Genomic DNA, 6001 nt, shown 5'->3' with positions numbered 1-6001 from the left:
CGTCCCATCATTGCCTCCCACTCTGATGGTGGGTGGCATTTTGTTGGATTTTAATTTTCTCCTTTTTTCTGTGACATGCCAAGGGGAGCTTGGCGTTTGGATGTGACTGTTTAATTGTTTAAAAAAAAAAAAAAAAAAAGAGAAATACATTTCATCATAACTGTAAAGTGAACAGCCAGGTATCCTGTTATGTCAATCATGTTTTGGGTTCTTTCAAAAAAAAAAACTTTTGCACAGAAGACACGAGATACAAGGACAAGTATCACCACCAGTCTATACAATAATAATAATTAAAAAAAGAACAGGATTTTACACATGCCGATTTCTAATGTTAGCATAGAGCGGATGGACCTGGATACCAACCGATGATTCCTCTTCGACGGTCGGACTATATGATGTTAAATAGGTATTGTTCCAGATGTGGCTGTATATTAATCGGTACTGTATCTGGCTGGCCTAGATAAAACAAACAAAAAAGACATATATAAGTATATTAAAACATTGGTGTATGTGTACTAACTATGTAAGTAAGTAAGTCATATGTCACATGACTTTTTACAAAGCATTTGGGTGTTGGATGCAAGTTTTTACATTAAAAACCTGTGTCATGACACCTCTCCCTATTTAGTATGTCAAAGTTTGGACCATTTATCCCCTCACGAAGGGTATTAAATTTTTTGTGTGGGTTAACTGTATCAGTTTCTTCTTGTGCTTCAGGAGCAGCAGAGTGTGTCCGCTGCGGGGACTGACACACAAATTGAATGATAAATATTTGATTCCCGAGTACTATTTTTAAGGCCTCTGTGAAAGATGCTCAACGACCACGGAAGCAGTGTGGGGTTTGGGATGACGAGGGACATGATAACGGAACGTGATGCTGAATTCAAATACAGCCAGTTGTTATTAAAAAGGGTGTAGGATGAGTTGCATCCCACTAGGGGGAGACGAGGCTCTGTAAAGTCCCCAATAACTTGCAGACTGCAGGGAAGACGATATAATAATCGTTTTAAGCAAAAAGTCTGTGTAACATCCTACTTTAAGATTCAGTTTTCTCTAATTCTGGACAAAGCTTGGATCTTGAACCCCACCTATTAAGCATGTGTAAGCAGTACTGTGCATGCACAGTCAATAAATGGCTTATATATAACACATTATGATGTAGTTGCAAGCAGAGATAAGGACATCTTAATTAATGTGTTTTTCAATATTTATTACTCCTCTTTGTGAAGCATCTGTAACTGTATAAACAGATAATGGATGATAATTTTAAACACAGCTGTAATCACATTTAATGATATGTAATAACACACATGGACAAATCCTCACAGTGTGTAACAGAAATTAATGGTTTATACAAATGAGAAGAAAAATGACTCACCAGCAGGTTTAAAACTGTTTAAGACATTTTGAGCTTTCAACTGCATCTCATGGCTTTCACTGTTTGTCCAGTTGTCATGGAGAGTTAAGAAGAGATGTTTATTTATAGATAAATATGCAATTGCTAAATAACAACTAATATATGAGGACATTTTTGTATGATTAGAACTTTGTTTTATTGTAAATCATTCATTAACTGTTTATAAGCCAGTTATAAATGCATCATATAATGAGTCATAGTTGAGTCTTAGTTGACAAACATTTAAAAGTGTGCTTATATCTGCTTACAACTAAATGATCATGTGTTATAACCCCACTTTATGTTTATACTGCATATAATACAGTGGGTGAAATAAGGTGTTAGAGAAAAGAGGCATGACAGTGGGAATAGATAAGATCACAGTGCATGAGGGATGTTTGTTTGCTGACACCCTCTCCCTCTGATTACAGCTACTTAGTACAGGCTGAGATGAAACTGAGCCGCGTGGACAGCAAAGAGATAAAATATGGAGCAGAGAGATAAGCCACACTGGAGGTTTACAATCCTCTCAAATCTCCTATTCGCATCCTCAGTGACGGAGAGGATGGAGTCAAAGAACGTTGTGATCCCTTCCTTTTGTCCCTTATAGTCCGGAACCAATTTTCAGTCAAAATCATTCACATTTTTAGCCTGAAATCTTGTTTTTTCAAATAGAAGAACACTTAAATTAAGGGTTTAAATGCTCAGCTGTCAATTTGTGGTGCACACATCGTTTCAACCCCTCTCCATCTCCTCCTTAACTGCTGATGGTTTCCATGGTGGAAAAGTGCTGCCGACCATTTCTCACAACAGGAGAAGTGTTTCTTTCTGCTCCTATGTGTAGTCATTATTCAACACAAAATCTGCTTAGGCAGGAGGAGGCTGAGACTTCACCCAGTCTTCAAAATTGGCCAGGGCAGCCAAACTAGCAAACACTGGGAGCACAGCAAAGCGTGTCGTGTCTCATCAGCAGTTATGACTGCAAAAGTTTCTGGAAAAATAAAATGTGACTCGACTTGGTGAGAGGTTTTTTTCATTGAAGATCCCATTTTATATTTAATGCATAGCAATGTGTGTTTGAAACATCCAATCTGAACAGGGTTTAGTAGGTATTACGTTTAAAGTCCTCTGTTGTTACCATGCTGTATCACTTTTTTTTTTTTATACCATATACCATTTCATCATTGATTATCGTTGACTCCAATCTGCAATGTTTCAATTCTAATTGGATCTTTTTGTTGTTGGTTTTCCAGAAGCCTTGAATTTTTGCATAACTACACTATTTTTTTTCGGATCCTACATACTTCACATTTCAAATAATTTATTAACCATTTCTGTATCTAAAAGCCCAGACACTTTAATCAGTTTCTGAGTGACATTTGTATCAATTCAAAGATTAATTTTGTGTTAACAGCCATTTCCCTAAACTTGCTACCATCTCCACCATTTGAGGAGAATTTCAGTTTTAGACATTAACAAAAAGTCGCACTGAATAGGGAGGAATGTTTTTTTGGGAGCAAAACTTATTTTATTATTTATAATAAGGCATGAATTTATTTGCATTTATTTCTAAAGAAGACTAATGAGTCTACAGCCATTCTAATGGTGCTATGACGCTGTGCTGCTTTGTAGCTATATACTAACATGAACCTGCTAACATGCTAACAATTAGGGATTTTCTATAGTGGGGGACCATGCGATGAACTGCACAGCACAGCAAGGTGAAGTTATCTGACCTTGCTGCTGCTGCTAGTCACAAACCACAGCAAGAGCCTGCTGCCTGCAGCCATTTTCAGCTCACTGTCCTGTTCCTGTCTGCAATATGTTAAACTGATCTGCTGACCAAATAGTGCAGAATCCCAATAAAAGCATCCCGCGGGCTCTTCAGAGGAATGCTTTTAGTGTGAAGCAGCATCAGCAGTAACTTAACACAGCTCCTATACGTGTGAAAGTGGTTAATAAACAGTAGAATAAGGCTGATATGTGAAAAGTACAAACAGGAACACAGGAGTGAAACTACACTCTAAACCACAAGGATTCCGATAGAAGCCACCATACTGCTGAGAGCTGAGTACAAAGATACTTTTAAAACTGAGCTGTCTCTCTACCATGAGCCTTTATTAGTCCCACAATGGGGAAATTATTTCTCTGCATTTAACCCATCCTGAGGAGCAGTGGGCTGCTGAAGCGCCCGGGGAGCAACTCTACCATGTTAACCATCATAGTTTAGCGTGTTAGCATGCTAACATTTACTTATTAGCACTTAAGTCAGATGATCAATAAAGTTATACAATTCAATCTGAGAGCAACATGAATGTCCCGAGAAATTCTCATGACAATCCATCAAATAGTCATTGAGACATTTTAAAACCACATATCAACCTTATGGTCATTAGGATACATCCTCCGAGAACCATGAATCCATCCAGTGGAGCTGGATCTATTTCCCCAGGGTCCTATGTTTCCTTGGAACCTCCAGATCCTCATAATATGGCACATCAAGGAGAACTTTCAAAGATTTTACATTCTCCAAAGTTTTTTTTCCCCCTGTTTAAAAGTTAAATGTGTATTTCCCCTGAGTCATTATGTTGGAATCACCCGCCTACAGCTCATAGCCTTCTGATGCTATACTACTTAATACACCCTCAGATTTGAGGTCAAGACAGTTTTCTTGATTTTGGCATCTATATCTCAACAATTGCCGATTTTTCGATTCAAACTGCATTTGAAACGTCTATGTCCCTTTGTTCTTTTGCAATTTGAAATGGAAAGATAGCCCTTACAAATCTCTTACAAACTGCCACAATTTTTGGAAACAACATCGTTACTGCTGCCAAATTAATTATTTGTGAAGACTTGCAGTAACAGACATCATAAACTTAATAATGAACCCTGTATTGAGGAATGGCTTTGTGAAAGTTTCATTACATTTCCATATACAGGTGTTTATCATTATTTGTAACTCAGCAAGAACATAAATGCTTTTTATTGGTAGGTTTTTTTTAGGGAATTATGTTATGAATAGGTTGCCTTAAGTAGATACATGCAGCCATAAAACACACTCAATTTGGGATTTTGCACTCTTGCCAAATGCTTATTAACCTTACAATGTGTTTTAAAAACCTCCGTCAACACTGGTTTGACCACCTGAATTTCGTTTAGCTTTTTTCCATTTCCAAGATTTGGGCAGCTGCAGCCAAGCTCAACACATCCCACACTCTGCTGCTTAGAGAGAACACTTAGCCTATTGACACAGACTCAGCAAAGTGCTTCAGGCTTCTCCAGTTCGCACACACTTTTTAGCAACACTTCCTTTAGCATCAGATTATCTAAGAATACCCATAAGGCACAGGCCAACACTTGTTAACAGGGTTGGTTATAATTTATTTTTTATGTTTATTACAGATTTAGTGTGACAAGTTCTGTGGTAAGAAGGAACTGACCAGCGGCATAGAACGTGACGTTAATACGGTTTAAATAGTGTTGTTTATGAGATTGTTGTTACATTTTTGTATAAGGGCTTTTTTTTTTGTAGTTATTTAATATTTTCCTCAGGCATTAAATTCACAACACCTTACCTAAGCAATAAGGCCTTACTGCCCATCAAATTACAGTGAAAATATCTAAATGAATTCATTTTGTTTGTGAATGGCAGTTTATTAAGGTATATCTCCTGCATCATAAAAAGACTAAACGCTCAAACTGGTACAGGACTGCAGTCTTTGATCGTCTGGAGAGGAAGCCGTCCTCTGTGTATTTCTTTACAAACAGCCTGACATATCAAAAGAAATCCCAAGACCTTAAGGAGAAAACATTTATTTTTCTTATGCCGGATGTTATTTTCAAGTATTAATATATGACTTATTAAGTAAATTATCTGGATTTAAACTTCCAATTTATTACATTTCTGTATTCTTGACAGATGGGTGGAATAATGGGTGTTATAATATTAATAATAAATTATGTTTAGGAATCAAATTAAAGTGGCATATCCCTCAAACAAACTTAAACTCAAATCACAATGCCTGTTAAAACTGTATGAAAATTAAGATTATTATGAAAAAAAATGAATCCCTCCCTGGGGTTGATAATGTTTATTTTGATCTTAAGTAAAAATGCAACACCCTCCTCACAACATGTCAAAACTAATAAGTGTAACATTTGAATCTTATACCCCAATTAAAACCTTAATGGACTAATGTGTGCCACCAATGTGCACATTAACACAATCATTATACAGAGGCAGAACTGCTCTCCTCTGCATGTGGTAAATGGCACCTTTATGAAAATTGTCTTTTTGATGGTAACTATATTGCAAAGGCAGGATAAATTTGTGTTGAGAAACAAAAGCCCCTCTGCTCTTCCAAAAAGGTCAGACTACCTTCAGGCAAAGGAAATACCCTTCCCTTTTTTGACCCTCTTTCCTCTGCAAAATTTTTGTACACAACCTAAGCAGATGAAGTACTGACTACTCAGAAAATACGTTGCATTACGTGGATGAATTCATATTTGGTTTTGGTCTTTAAGTCCAATTTGTTGACAATAAGAAAACTACAGAAAATCACATAAAATGTATCTAAAAAAAAAAAAAAAAAAAAAGATATT

Source organism: Anoplopoma fimbria, chromosome 1 (genome assembly GCF_027596085.1).
Source record: "Anoplopoma fimbria isolate UVic2021 breed Golden Eagle Sablefish chromosome 1, Afim_UVic_2022, whole genome shotgun sequence".
NCBI classification, from domain to species: domain Eukaryota; kingdom Metazoa; phylum Chordata; class Actinopteri; order Perciformes; family Anoplopomatidae; genus Anoplopoma; species Anoplopoma fimbria.
Note: the sequence above shows the minus strand (reverse complement) of the source record.